The following is a 16,366-nucleotide window of genomic DNA, read 5'->3' as shown; positions in this document are numbered from 1 at the left end:
GGCCTTTGAACCTGCTCTTTCATTCAATATTTCCAGGCTATCCAATCTTGGGTTCACCACCACTTTTATGCCTGCTCCCTCTAACTCTTGAGTTTCTTTCAGTCCAAAATCTATTTACCCCACTCTAGCAAAATATTCAATGACTCCTCCTCTACAGATCTTTGGATAAAGCGTTCCAGAGATTTGTAGCACAGTGAGAAAGCAATGTCTTCTCTTTTCTATTTTTAAATGGGTGAAACTATTATATTCTGAACTAATGCTGCTGGGTTATAGATTTTCCCCCGTGAGGAAACATCCTCTCATCAACTACCCTGCAAAGTCCACTCTGGACATATTTTACTGAGATCACCTCATTCTTCTGACTCCAGTCACTACATGCTCAATCTTTATTGAGCTGAGAAGAAATGAGGAAGCATATTTAATTATTGTCTCGCTACCATAATTCAACTTTATTGCATTATCCTTCCAACTTTAATCAAACACTTTTAACACAATTGGAAGAACTCATGTCACAAGCGAGATATTCCTGTTCTGATATTGCACTCCACTTATTGGAAAATCAGGGCATTAACTTCTTCTTACAAGGCAAGTTAAATTAATCTTGCAACTAATGTTGCCAGATCATCATTGAATGGAATGATGTGGAACCAAATATACTTCTTAACACTCCTATATTGTTAAGTGGAAGGTTATAATGTGGATGTTAAACGTATTGACTAGGCATTGCTGATGTACTTCTGAGTGAGAATAGTTTCTGCCTTGGACAGGAATTTGCTGGTGGTGGTGGAGATCCCAGTATTTTCCCCCTTGTCCATCTTGCTGGTAAGTCCCATAATTTTGCTTGTTAAAGAAGCCTTGAAAAACTGTAGTCACAGTGAAACACAAAAGTCTGCAGGCACTGTTATTGTAGTAAAATGCTGGAGGAACTCAGCCAGTCTTGCTGCGTCCAAAGGTGATAAAGATAACTTAGAGCATGGTTCAGTATGTGGAACCACGCTGCTGTGGCTGTTACAGAGACTTGGCTGGAGGAAGGGCAAGATTGGCTGATGCAGGTACTGGGGTTTAGGTGTTTTAAAAGGAATAGGATAGAAGTAAGGGGGGGGGGAGAGAATAGCATTACTGGTCAGGGGTAGTATCACGGCTATAAAAAGGGAGGACGCTGTCGAGGGAGTGTCCACTGAGTCGGTGTGGGTGGGTCAGAAATAAGAAGGAAGCTATCACTGTGCTCTAAATAGGCCTCTAAATAGCCCTCGAAGAGCAGAGAAGCCGGCAGAATTTTGATTGCTGCAGGAAATACAGGGTTGTAGTTATGGGTGATTTCAACTTCCCTAATATTGACTGGCACCTACTGACTGCAAGAGGGATAGATAGGGCTGAATTTGTCAGGTGTGTCCAAGAATTCCTGAGACAGTATGTGGACTGGCCGACGAGAGGAGAGACCAGACTGGATCTGGTTCTGGGGCATGAACCTGGACAGGTGGCGGGCCTCTCGGTGGGGGAGCATTTTGGTGAGAGTGACCACAACTCCCCGATCTGTACATTGCCATGGAAAAAGATAAAAGCAGACAAAATGGGAAAGTGTTTAATTGGGGAAGGGCTAATTATGATGGGATGAGGCAGGAACTAGAGAGAATAAACTGGAAACGTTCAAGGGAGAAAATATGGAAGGAAGTTAAGGGACCACTTGTGCTGGGTTCAGGAGAGGTTTGTTCCACTGAGACAAGGAAAAGATGGTAGAAAAGGGAACCGTGGTTGATGAAACAGGTGAGGCTGCTGGTCAAGAGGAAGAAGGAAGCAGACATTAGATATAGGAAGCAGGAAGGGCTCATGAGAAGTATATAGGTAGCCAGGAAGGAGCTGAATGAAGGACAGGAGAGCTCAAAGGGGGCATGAGGCCTTGGCATGTAGGACTAAGGAGAACCCCCAAGGTGTTTTATGTATTATGTGAAGAACAGAAGGATGAAAATGAAGGTGGGGCCACTAAAGGTTAAAGGAGGCAACATGTGCCTGGAAGCAGAGAGGTTAGGGAGGTCCTAAATGAATACTTTGCTTTAGTATTCTGGGTGAGGTCAGAGTGTGTTGAGATTAAGGAAGGGGAAGTGTTGGATCTTCTTAAAACCATTAAGCCTCCGGGGCCAGACGTGATATACTCCAGGTTGCTGTGTGAAGTGAGGGAAGAGATAGCTGGGGCAGTAGCTATGATCTTTGAGTCCTCTTTGGCCACAGGGGAGGTGCCGAGGATTAGAGAATGGCAAATGTAGTCCCCTTGTTTAAGGCGGGTCTTAAATCAGTGGTGTACAAACTATTGAAGAGGATTCTTAAGGATAGGATCTATGAGCTTTTGGAGAAGTCCAGTCTACTCAGTCAGGGTCATGGCCAGTTTTTAACATTAGGGGGAGCGAGCATATAAAAAAGGTACCACAACCACTATTCCCTCAACCACTGTGCGCGTGTGTGAGCGGACACATCTTGCAACCAACGCACAAAAGAAATTAATGTGCACACATCCACGATACATCGAAATAATTTTAACTTCGTTACACATTTTCATTTTGTATTTAACATCAAAACACAAGGAATTAAGGAAGATACAGTTTTAAAGGAAGTACATAATTGTTATTTGTATTTAAAATCAAAACATGTCTTATTTAACTATTTAATATTTTAAACCTAAAATTTGGGTGGGCTGAAGCACTGAAGAAATTGTACAACGCCCGACTCCAAACCCACCCCTCGGCCTACCACACACCAGAGCTTCCGACGCCCAACTCCAAACCCTCCCCTCGGCCTACTGCATTCTGGAGCTTCCAACTCCCTGACTCCAAATCCTCCCGTTGGTCTACTGCACACCAGTGCTCTAGATGGCCTGACTCCAAACGCTCCTCTTGGCCTTCCACATACTGGAGCTCCCGACTGTCTGACTCCGAACCCTCCCCTCAGTCTACCTGAACATTGGGGCTCAATTTGGATCTAATTAATTCAGTTTTTAAATAAAACATTTTACTCAGAGCTCTTCTATTTACTTGAAAGATAATTTGAATATCATTTCGCGCCTTGGGTTCACGACGATTCACACAAGGGTGGCATACAAACCCTGATCCATACATGCGTGGTATTGTAATCCCCGCCTAAGCAAATGGTTAATCCGCCACTGTTGAGCACACAGTCCACAAAGGTGGCGCCTTTGAACAAATGTACTCAGGGGGGAGCAGTTGCTCCTCCTTCACCCCCTCCCAAACTACGCCACTGTACTCAAGGATAGTCAGCATGGCTTTTTGAAGGGAAGGTCATGCCACACAAGCCTAATTAAGTTTTTTGAGAAGGTAACAAAAGAAATTGATGAGGGTAGGGTAGGAGAAGTGGTCTAAATGAATTTTGACAAGAACCCCATGAGAGACTCGTTTAGAAAGTATTGAGGCGTGAGATCCTCGGCTGTGTAGATAAAAAATTGGCTTGCAGGTAGAAAGTAGTAGTGGAAGGAAAGTATTCTGCCTGGAGGTCATTGACTTGCAGAGTACTGCAAGGATTTGTTCTGGGACCCCTCCTCTATGTGATTTTTACAAATGACCTGGATGAAGTGGCGGAAGGATGGGTCAGTAAGTTTGTGGATGATACGAAGGTTGGAGGAGGTGTGGATGGAGTTGAAGGTTACAAAAGGATAGAGACAGGATGCAGCGTAGAAAAGTGGCAGATTGAGTTCAATCCGGAGGTGATGCATTTTGGAAGGACAAACCAGAAGGCTGAGTACAGGGCTAATGGCCGGTTACTTCAGAGTGTGGATGAACAGAGGGACCTTGGGTTCCAAATCCATGCATTCCTCAAGGTCGCCGCACAGGTTGATAGAATAGTTAAGAAGGCCTATGGGATGCTGGGCTTCATTAATAGGGGGATTGAGTTTGAGTCAAGAGATCATGTTGCAACTCTACAAATCTCTAGTGAGATCACACTTAGAGCATTGTGTTCATTTCTGGTCACCTCATACAGGAAGATTATGGAATCTGTGGAGAGGGTGCAGGGGAGATTTACCAGGATGTTGCCAAGACTTATGAGGCAAGGTTAGCAGAGCTGGAACTTTTTTCTTTGAAGCTTAGAAGGATGAGAGGAGAGTTAATAGAGATCTACAAGATTATGAGAGGCATAGATAGAGTGGACAGTCAGCACCTGTTTCCCAGGGCAGGAATAGCAAACACCAGAGGACATAAGTACAAAGTGAAGGAATGGAAGTTTAGGGGAGACATCAGGGGTGTTTTTGTTTACACAGAGAGTTGAGGGTGCCTGGAATGCCTTGTGGTGGAGGCTGAAACATTAGGGGCATTTAAGAGACTTCTAGACAGGCACATGGATGGAAGAAAAATAGAGGGTTATGGGGTAGGGAGGGTTTTGTAGTTTTAAAGGAATATATGGGTCAGCACAACATCAAGGGCCGAAGGGCCTGTAATGTGCTGTAGTGTTCTATGTTCAATATATTGCTGATGTTTTGGGTCTTTGCCCTTCCTCAAGGAAAGAAGATCCCAGGCCCAAAATGTCAGTAATATATCTATCTCCTATGGATGCTGCAAGACCAGCTGAGGTCCTCCAGCATTTGGGTGTGTTTTAAAACTATAGACAGACACATTGCATCGGAGGTACACTGGTGTTGGAGGGAGTAGATGTTCATGGTAGTGGGTAGACTATCATCAGCCTGAACACTTTGTCCTGCATTTTGATGAGTGTCTTGAGTGATGGAGGTGCAGATATCCAGGTAAGCAGGCAGTATTCAATCACACTCCAGACCTGTAGATTGCAGATGGCAGGAAGGCTATCAGGAATCGGGAGGTAAACCTGTGCTGTGGAATGCCCAGCAGCTGACTTGCTCTTCTCATCGTTACATCAATGTGGCTGATCCAGTTAATCCTCTCATGAAGCTGATTGTGGGAGACTCTGCAAATATCCTGCCATCGAATATCAATGAGAATTGGGTTGAATCTCTTCTGGTAGTGATGTTTATCACCTTATTTTTGAATAAATGTTGGTTATTCATCTATGGACACATCTTGTTCCACTTGCTTGTCTGATGAGCCATGAATAGAATTGAGAAATGTCCCTAGAATGAGATGAATGGCCTCTAACAGTGAAAATATATTACGTCTTGCCAAGCTTAGCGAGTTGACTCCAACCACCATAGACTACAATTTTATTGAACTCCACTCATTTAAAATCTGCGGCTGGTGTCAAGGTCAAGGGCAATCACTTAAACTCTCTCTTTGGAGTTCAGCTAGAGCTGTACAAAGGTTTGTATCGGAATAGTCCTGGTAGAATATAAACTGAACAGCTTACCCTGAGGCAAAGTATACAATTGTGAGTAATTATTATTGGAATCTAGCAACATTTGGTAGATCATCTGGTTATAAGTATGTTCTGCTAGTCACTTCTACTAGTGTTACCTATATATTGGCACTGTTTGTTCGACACTTTTTGCTCAGTTAATTAGCCATGTTTTATTTTTAGATATAAAGTATGAATATTCCCTTAGGAATTTGATTTATTCCTGTTAAGTGTGTAATTAATTAATATTTTAATTATCTGAGGTGTGCAGTTAAGAATAACTGTGTAATTGAACAAAAAAATGTGTAATTACAAAAAATATTTGAAAGAACAATTGTAGGCTTTATAATAATTTTAAGCAGCTAAATTGTGACACAAGAACTGCCTTTCGTTTGGCAGATAGTAAATTATGTGCTGTTAAATCGTCCCATTTTAACTGAATACTTAATGATGTAGCAAATGCAAAGGTGACCATTGGAGACACTGATCTGAAGTGTGCACTGTGTACTCTGAATACGAAATGAGATGAGTACTCAGAATATCTGAATTTTAAAAATAACTCTGGATTTTGTTATCATGCAGAGAAAATGTGCAAATATTTAAGTTGCTTCCATATTTATTAAGACCTAGGAAGTTAATGCCAAAATTCAAGAACATCAGTTTACCTTGCCAACATAGAGTCCAGTACAAGAGGGCACAACTTCAGCATTGAGGGCATCCACTTAGAACAGAGATGTGGAAATTTTTCTTTAGTCAGAGGGTAGTGAAGCAGTGTAATTTATTGTTATAGGTCAGTGGTTCCCAACCTTTTTCTTCCAACTCACATACCACTTTAAATATTCCCTGTGCCATAGGTGCTTTGTGATTAGTAAGGGATTGCTTAAGGTGGGATGTGGGTGGAAAGAAATAAATTTGAAAACCACTGTTTTAATCATGCCTAATTGACTCGTTATGTGCACGGTTTCATAACTCCAAAGGAAATGGGCCAATGACAATTTTTCTCAAGCAAAATATTTTGGTAACAATTGGGTCTAGAGCAATGGTTCTCAACCTTCCCTTCCCACTCACATACCACCTTAAGCAATCCCTTACTAATCACAGAGCACCAATGACATAGAGAATACTTAAAGTGGTATGTGAGTTGGAAGAAAAAGGTTGGGAACCACTGTTATAGGTGGTTTTGGAGGCCAGGTCATTGGGTGTATTTAAGGCAGAGGTTGATAGATCTGTGATTGGTCAGCGCATCAAATGTTATGGGGAGGAGGCTGGGGAAGTGGGACTGAGTAGGAAAATGGATCAGCTCATGTTTGAATGGCGGGGTAGACTCAATGGGCTGAATAGCCTATTTCTGCTCCCAAGTCTTATAAATAATATAATTTTAACTCATTCATTCAATGCTTAAGCACTCTTATAAAATCATGGAATTATCCAGCATAACAGGAGGGCATTCAGCACGTAATCTTTGTCAGTTCTATGAGTTGTTTACATGCATTGAATATAAAATGCCATTCTAAGGTCAGGGATGTTCCCTAGCCCATAACAACATGTTACCAAGCAATGCATTATTAAATATAAGAGAAGCTAGGTTACTCACTATAGAATATTGGGGGAGAGCCCCTTTCTTTGCCTTAGTACAACTGTCTTACAGAATCACCAACAACCTAACTTTGTTCTCAAACCAGCATATGTTTCTGCTTATTACATCCAGTCTATCAGAAATGGTCACTATGAACAAACTGTGATAAAGAGTTTGTATTTCAAGCCCAATCACCATTCCAGGAGCCAACTGTGCTCAAAATTATGTTGTTTCCATAGGTGGTCAATTTTAATCAAAGTTTCTTCTCAGCTGCATGTTGCTAACTGTAAAATTCATCACCATCAAGGTAATTGGGCAGATTAATTGCCAGGGACACCACAATAGCAGCCAAGGTTGCATCAGACCATTTAAAGAGCGCTGAAGCTAATACTTTCCTCACAGGCCTATCTTAAATGGCAACATTTACATAAATTAGCTGCCTACGTCATTTTCTAGGGCCCAAATCTTGTGCGAACAATGTGCACAGAGAACCGAATGCAAAGTCAACTGGTCACTGGTGTACCCAGTGTATGACTATCTTTTTGGAAAGGTTTTTGGAACAGTTCTCTCATGTAGCACATAAATATCTTGCACAGCATATTTAGCTTTCATTTTTAATTAATGTGGCTGGTTCATCACCTTTACATAACCTGTTTTTTAAATATTTGAAGAAGACTTTTAAAATCTCTGCAGACCCATGATTGGCTGCTGTAATCAGTTTACGACTGATATTTTGATATTTGTAAGATGTTAAAAAGGCCCAAATGAAAGTTCATTTTCAATGTGTATTTGTTGAAGCCCTGCACCTAGCACACTGAGCAGATGTAAGGAGGGCTGATGTTTCCGCAATTCTGTTTTGTGGTTTCCAAGTGCATTGTTAAATCTAATCCAAGGATTGTGGAAACAATTTTTTTTGGATGTAATTTGTGCTCATCTTGTTGATTGTTAAAATGATTTTGCTAGTCCTAGTCAAATTACGTTGTGAAAACTTATACTAGCAGGAGGAAACTCCAGAATTGTAACTTTACAGAGAGTGATGCATGCCAGATTCCAATACGCATTATCAAATATTGATCACTGATTCCCAATCTGACGACTGGAACACAAAATTCCGTTTCTCTCCCCACCTCCCATTTTCCCACTCGTTCGTTCGGTAAGAGAAGTTTCCTGGCAAAAAAAAAATAACATCCCAAATGTTTACCTAGTATCTGAGTTTTTGTGAGTCTTTCTTTAAGGATTTAGTTCCATTTAGTTAAACCAAATACTGGTTCCCCCATAGCATATATGTTTAACAAAAATTAAAGGATGAATGCAAAATAAAACTAGATTCAGAAGTTTTTCTTTGCCTGATGGAGTAATCTACCATGAGAAGGTGAGTTAATGTCCTGTGGTCAATTGTTTTGATGAAGCTAAGTGTCCATTAAATCTATGATTAAAGGTTATTGGTATAAATTATGATGTGATTAAATAACCAATGCAATTGAAATGGCCTTATGTGGAAAGCAATTAGTGAGGCTTGAATGATATTGGTGGAATTATGGATGTTATGCAAGTTTGCTTGAATAAACCAGTTTAGAAAAATCATGAACATTTGAAGGTCTTTATTCATCATATTTAAACCAAATATGTACCCAAAATGCTCAAAAACTGCTTATAGCTTGTAGTTGCTGGTTAAGACAAGCCCTTGTCAATAGCTGAACCCACTGAAATAGTTTGCAAGCTGGTTAAAGGCACAGTCCCAAGATAAACTTGCTTCCAACAATTCGCAACCATTGAAAAACATAAACCAACTATCATAATATTAATGCCAAAGTACTTATAGAAATACAGGTAGTTGGTTTTAAATAAACTCATAAATACATGAGAAAATACTTAAATAATTAAGTATATTAAAATTATTTTAATGAGATGAAAACAATTGCAACTTGCCACTCTTGCTCGGAACCATGCCTTGCCTTTGAACTATATAATAAAGGTATAACCAAATCTAGTCTAGATAGAGGGTTCCAGCCTGAATCATTGATATTTTTATTTTCTCCCACTGATTTAGTGAGTTCCCCAGCAGATTGTGTTTACTTCTGATTACGGCATCTTCAATCTCTCCTGTGTCTCCAGCTATATCAGTTCTGGTTTCAACCTGGTGCACATTCCACAGTATAACTGCTGGGAAACTGTATACATTCCTATTCCACTGCTGGGCCTGCAGTGCTGTTTGGAGAACATTTTTCCTGTCAATGACGACAGAGTGTGTGGAATTTTGATACTTGGTGTTCATGTATGCTTGTATGTGAGTTCCTTTGCACTTTTACAGAGCTAAGCACAAATGGCAGTTTTTGCATAAATTGTGGACCATTTTGCCTTGGAATATTTTTGAAATGAAGTGGACCATTTGAAATGAGGAAGCATAACCAAATTCAAATATTTAGACCTTTTGAGGTTAGAGGACAATTTGGACTCTGTTTTAAGAGAAGGAAGATGAGGAAGAATAAAGGTTTCTTGGTGAAGAGAAAAAAAATTTTTTTTTTTAAAGCTGATTAAATTAAAAACTTGTTAAACTGTTGAGAAGAACATTGTGGAAGATGATTTTCTTGGGGCATCAGTAGAAAAGGAGCAAACACAATGAGGTTTCTCAGAAAGGAAATCTTCCAGTTAAAACCAAAATCATGAAAACCTAGTGGGCCAACAGGGAAATTAAAAGCAAATTCATTAATAGGAATGATTTGGGCATACTTCATACACAGTTAAAATGAAGTATTTACACTGTGGATTGTTGAAAGAATGTGACAGAAAAAATGTCAAACACATACATTGGACCCCAAATGCAGTTAAACTGACAACAGTTTTGAACTCAGAGTGTCAAATTGCTTAATGATTATGTTCCATTTGTTGGAAGTCGAACAAAATTTTCACTATCCATTCTGGGAACAGATACACCAAGCAACACGGAGCTTCAATTCTGCACAATGGGAAACTTCCATTGCTCTTCTCCCCAGCAGATCTCATTCTATCTCAGCAATGTATTGTTGCGCACATTTAAGATCAGTGTTTGATTGGAATGATAAACATTTCCATTGAATCACATTTGGTAGTTTTAAAGGGGGCCATTACATCGTTTCTCCTTTACGCATTCTATCTGTGAATCCTTCTTTCCAAAATCTCCAATTATCTTGGAGAACCTGCTAACAATAAAGCACTGGGAGCACATTCATACTCAGACTCCTGAATGAAACATTTTCTTAAAATGTCTCTTTTTTAACTTCCATTGACAATCCCTTAGTTGTAATTATTAAGCATTGGAAACGCAATACAATTGTTTACTCTCACCAGCCCATTTTACCATTTTGAAAGTTTCATTGAGAGTTTAGCTCCTTCATCTCTCTTATACTGAAAATAAATCTATCAGTTTCTTCAGAACAACATCTCATTTTCAAAGTAATTACTTTGAATCTTCACAGTTCCCACTTACATGGATCTGATAACCATGTAGCAGCTAGAAGTGGATATATTATTTTATGTGACCCAATCAAATACTAATTCCAATCTTCTCAATCTATTCTTCCCCTCTTACTTACTGTATTTCTTTATTCTCGCGCTGATTCTCTTCAATGGTAGCTCTCATTCAGATGCTCTGAAAGATCTCATGAAACTATTTCAAAGAAGAATAGGTAAATTATTCCTCATATTCACTGGAAACAGAGGATGATAGTGGAGGATTATTAATCAGGTTGGAGGCCTGGGACTAGAGGTGTGCTGCATAGATCAGTGTTGGGTCCATTGTTGTTTGTCAACAACTTGGAGGACAATCTAGTTTGCATGGTTAGCACATTTGTGGTCTAGTGGAGAATAAAAAAAACAGGATCAAGGTGAACTGGGAAAGTGGGCCAAGATGGAATTTAACTTCTACAAGTTGTTGCTCTTTGGTAAGTAAAACCAGAGCAGGACTTACAGTGAATGGGAGCACCCTGTGGAACGCTGCACCTTTTTCACACAGAGGGCGGTGAGTATGTGGAATGAACAGCCAGAGGAAGTCATAGAAGTGGGGGACATATGTAATATTAAAAAGACATTTAGAGAGAGAGATGGATAGGAAGTGTTTAGAGTGATACGGGCTTAATGGAGGAAAATGAGACTAGCTTGGTCAGCATGGACACGTTGGGCCTGTTTCAGTGCTATAGAACTGTGATAGTACAGATTCTATCACCAATGTGTATGTACAGATGGTCGTGTAGGATGACTGTGATTGGCTGAGAGTGTAGACACACCTACTGGCAGGTCTTACAGGATTGCTCCGAGCCAGACCATGTCATTCTGGACTGGTCGACCTACTTGTGATACGCTCCAGTCTTTTCGTTAATAAAAGCCTTGGTTTGGATCAACAAGTCTTTGGTTCTTTCGACGCGCTCTACAAGAACTCTATCACTAGTATTCTGGCCATGATTTCCCTTTCCAACCTTCTCAGGTTGCTGTCTATGGGAACATGCTTTATGAACATCTATAAGTTATGAAGTGCTTTTTAGGACATTCTGAAAGGAATATACATGCAAGTACTTTTTTTTATTTTATGTGCCATTTGTCAAATTAATTGATCAAGCCTTGTCTCTTGTTGTATTCTTCATAGTTGCTAATCATTTTAAGACTGTATATTCAGTATATCAGAACCTTGTGTAAATAGAGAGCAAAAGACATCTCTGTAGATGACACTTTTCAAGTTCAAGTAACGTAAGCCTCAGTATTCCAAATTAAAGTCTTATCACTCCAATAAACCAAAGTTGCAGCTTTAATATAGCTTTAATTAGCTGATATAAACATTACATAATTTTGCATTGATTTTCATAACGTTGAATAAACAAACGAAGCATTCCAAGGGTTGTATATAATGTTATATATGTACCCTGATAATAAATCTGAAATCTAATCTAAATCTATATAGTTTATGTGAATGTTTGCACTGAGATGCTACTGCAAAACAACGAATTTAATGACATGTTCATGTCAATAAATTCTGATTTTGATTCTGATTCTCTCCTGCTGTCACAATGCTCCTGATGTAACCTCCCCTACATTGGTGAGACAAACCTGGAGACTGTTTCACGGAGCATCTGTGCTCTGTCCCCATTGGTCATCCTGAGCTCCCAGCTGCGTGGCATTTCAACAACCTTTCCCATTCCCACATCAACCTGACGTTCCTTGGCCTTATTCACTGCTAGAGAGAAGTCCAATATAAACCTGAGGAAAAAAAAAACCTCTTGTTCTGCTGGGCAGGCTGCAGCCTAATTGTATGAACATAGAATTTTCTAATTTCAGATAATGAGTCCCCATTCTCTTTCTCATCTACTTTCCTTCTTTCTCCTTTTTTAATCTCTTTCCCACCCCCACCTCATTTGATTCCATCCACTGGATTGATCCACTCTTTCTTCCCTAACTCACCCCACCTTCCATTCCTTCTTTACACCACCAGGTATCTTCTTATCTGATTCCAGCACTCCTAATCACCCACTCCACCCTATCTGACTCATCCACCTCCACCTGACCCCTTTTTATTTTTTGCCTCTCTCTGTCTGTCTGTCTGTCTCTTTCTTTGTCTGACATCTGCCAATTATCTGCCTTTGTCATCCTTTGCCTCTCTGATCCATCAATCCCATGCAGACCTGTGTCCTGCTCCACCCACCTTGTTTTCTTTGCACTGGCTCCTCAATTCCCAGTCTTGATGAAGGGTTCTGACACAAAACATTGACCACTCTTTTTCTCCTGCGGATTCTGCATTCCTCCAGCAGATTGTGTTTGGAATTTTTTTCCTCCCCTTTAGGGGCAGAACTGAAGTACGTAATAAATTAGCTGTCATTTTTTGGTTTTCCAATGTGAGTTCTGCTTCTTCTGATTGAAGCGACCTACGTTTGACTTTACTTATCTTTACTTTTTTACAAACTTGAAGTTTTTATAGTTCATGACTATATGGCCTAAATGTTTACTCCCCCCTCCCCCCTTTCCTTTGCCCTCTTAATCAATTTCTTCCTTTGTTGAAAGGTAAATAGAGTGAATATCTTGAGGCTTTCACTATTGCCTTACATTTAGCTTTTACAGGTGTGATAAAAGTGAAAATTATCCCAAAGTCTGTGTTCTTTCAACTTCAGCTTGATTTCTGAAGCCTAGAATCTTGGAAGCTCCTTTTCCCTACCATCTGAGAAACAGTGGTATCAATCTTGAAGAAAGAGTTTTGGTGGCAAATAATAATGCAGAAATAAAATCAAATGTTAAAATATAAAGCATTGTTTTAGTTAAAAAGACACAATTTAAGACATGTGAAACATTTAGCTTCCTTCCACCATATAAATTAAAGACCGTATCTGTATATTTATGCAAATACGTACACAAGATTGTCATAAAATTTTCTGGAGTGAACTCAGTTTTTCACCGAACACAAGAAAAAATGAAGAGAACATGGTTCAGCCATGGATTTCTAATATATCAAAACATCAGCTGATGTATTTCTTTGTTAATTTTTCAAATGCCTGATCAGAAAGTACCTGGCATTTTTCAAATACATGAACTCAATTATTTTATGACCCGAAGTTATTAATTCATGAAATCTTCTACTTTTATCCTGAGTTTTTTTTATTAGGTGCCATGAACCACATAGAGTAAAAAAAAATCATACCTCCAAATCACACGTTCTGCACCTGGGGAACATTTCTTGCAGATTGGATTCTACACTTTTGAATATTTAGCTGTATGCTAGTGATTTTCATAAATGCTTTCATGGACACGTTTTTATGATATATTGGAAGGTTTGTTTATACCTTTCTGATCCAGGAATCTTAAAAAAAAGTGGAAACCTAACCAAAAGCAAGCAAAACCAAGAATTGAGTGTTGCCAATCATAATTGAAGACCTGGCGACAACTGAATGGAAAGAAAACCAAGTAATAACCTGGAAAATTACATGTATTGGAAACCTGAAAAGAAGATGAAAAATTAGATCCATTTTGTTCTGCTCCTTATCTTCAACAGTTTACTATCAGTCTGCTTGGTACAATAGTATACATCTATCATGCTTATAAATTATCCTTTGCGTTTTAGATTTAGTCCTAGAGGATTTACTGATAGTTAATGTTGCAAGTACTTGTACATAAAGACTATCATTTCTTTTAATAGTGATGTTCAATACCAGGTGTAAATGCAATGCAACATGAATTATTGCCCTTCAGCATTAAAATTTAATTGCCTGTAAACACACATGAAACAGCAGTGGTAGAAAATGAGATCTGTGGTGCACACCACTATCTAAACATCTGGTCTTTCTTCTAGGGAATGAAGTAAACTAATATGTTTTTCCATCCCAATTACTCAGTGGATTACTGGTGTGTTCCTTGAGTCATAGAAAATCAGCAAGATTCTTGAGCTCAGATGGATGAAATTGAGGGTGAAATTTACTTTAGCATTTAAGAGATTTAAACACTGTAGAAGGAACTACAATCAGGAGTGACAACTCGGTGTTATATACATCAGCACAATACACAGATTCACCAGCGTGCTTACTTGTTGCAGCCAGCACTACGATAATGTAAATTAACGACCAGAAAAGATATAATATCTATCAAAGGATTGATAAATAAAGATTTATAAATAGATAGGTCAGCGTGAACTTGATGGGCTGAAAGGCCATGCAGGGTATTTTTGTGCTGTTCAACATGATGACTGAGGAGACATTGGCTAAGATCTAGAGTCTGGCCCTTTCATGACTGAAGTTAGCCAGATATTCGTAAAAAGGCAGGAGCTTTCTTTTGCAAAATAGCAACAGTTTCTGGGTTAACTATTAACCCTGTGTCTGAGGTTGATAGATTTTTGATAACTGATGGCTCTAAGGAATATGGAGCCATGATTTCATTCAATGTCAGATCAAGGTCAAAGCGGATAATGACAACATCCTGGTGAGTCTCCTCTGCAATTTCTCCAGTACAACTCCATCTTCCCCAGAGTGTGGCCACCAGAACTGCACACAGTAGTCCAAGAGTAGACTAACCAGTGTTTTATATAAAGTAGCCAATTCTTAGATTCAATGTCCTGACCTGAGTATTGTCAAGGAATTGAATATAGTTGTACTCCCATTCACATGGATCTATGGACTTGATCCCCAAGGACCCTCTGCCATACCATTTACTATATTTATTAAGTTTGACTTCCCAAAATGCATCACCTCACACTTCTTGGTGCTACATTCAACTGCCATCTTTCCAGCTGATTGATATCCTGCTGTTGACTTGGACAATCTTCTTTGCTATCCACAAGTCCACCATTGGTCAAATCATCCATAAGTTCACAAATCGTACCTCTTACAATTCGTATCCAAACCTTAATATATATCATAAATGTCAAGGGTCCCAGCACAGATCCCTGGATAGAGTTTTAGAGTCATGGCTCTTTAGCCTATCCAATCCATGCCAACCATCACATTCTTATCCATATTAATCCTGTTTACAAGCATTTGATCAGCATCCTCTATATCAGGGGTGTCAAACTCAAATTCACGGAGGGCCAAAATTAAAAACTTGGACTAAGTCGAGGGCCGAACTAAATATTTATTGAAAATTTTCAACAACATCTGCCTGTTTTCTCTTCTTTCAACATATGTAATGTTAAACTTTTTCTTATTAAAATAAATGTTTAATAATAGTTTTGGATAAACTCTTTCCAGAAGCATTAACAAATGAGAAATAAAATATTCAATAAATAATATTTTTCTATAGAGGATTTGTCAAATGTTGCTAGTGTGCTGTCGAATAGTAAAATCTGAGGGCTATTGAGAATGTGGGAGAATAACATGATTCCTGAAACAATCAAATGGGTGACTGATTGTGGACATGAACTCTAGCAGGGTTATTTGCCATGCCCTTTTTCCATTGGTACGGATATCCTTTGATTTACACACTTTTCAAGTTTTATTCCTAATGAGCTTGTATCCAGGTGCAGGACCATTTTTAACCAGGAATATATTTATCACTGTGACATGAAACTATTGGAAGATCGTTTTATCCTGAGATTAAAGTTCATAATCCTTACTCAGGCCTGTGTGCGGGAGGGCGGGGTTTGCGGGCAATCGGGTTGGACAACGACAGTGCGGGGGCATCGGCTCTCGCTGTAGGGCGGCATCTCGGCAGATCAGCAGCCCTGTCACTGTGAGTCGCAGATCGGCCTGCGGCAGGGAGGGGGAATGGGCAACGGTCCTGGCGAGGTCAGGCCTCTGGTTCCGGGCGCTGGGAAGCGGCCTTGGCTTCCCCTGACACCGGCCAGGCCCCAAAACCAGAGTCCACGGTGAGACCCTGCAACGTAAACAGAGGAGGTGGGGGCGATTAGCAGGCTGACGCCAATGCATACTGGGATTTGTTGTATTACTGTGCATGCGCTATACTGGCACGGCGGCCAGCGGGCCACCTCTAATACATTTTTGAAATGATCTTGCGGGCCAAATATAATTATATCGCGGCCAAATT

At 39.7% G+C, this 16,366-nt stretch overlaps 1 long non-coding RNA gene across 3 annotated transcripts in view; it reads right to left on the bottom strand.

Annotated features, from left to right (window-relative positions):
* LOC138738706 (uncharacterized) overlaps window positions 1-16,366 on the bottom strand; it is a 282,524-nt gene that overhangs the window by 43,757 nt on the left and 222,401 nt on the right. The window contains exon 6 of one of the 3 annotated variants that reach the window (XR_011341682.1): window positions 10,454-10,526. The exons of the other annotated variants lie outside the window; for them this stretch is intronic. This is a non-coding gene — a long non-coding RNA (uncharacterized lncRNA). Of the gene's footprint in view, window positions 1-10,453; window positions 10,527-16,366 lie in introns of those variants that run through there. 3 annotated transcript variants of the gene reach the window in all.

This window comes from Narcine bancroftii, chromosome 7, assembly GCF_036971445.1.
Source record: "Narcine bancroftii isolate sNarBan1 chromosome 7, sNarBan1.hap1, whole genome shotgun sequence".
NCBI classification, from domain to species: Eukaryota; Metazoa; Chordata; class Chondrichthyes; order Torpediniformes; family Narcinidae; genus Narcine; species Narcine bancroftii.
Note: the sequence above shows the minus strand (reverse complement) of the source record. Positions and strands in the feature narration are given on the sequence as shown.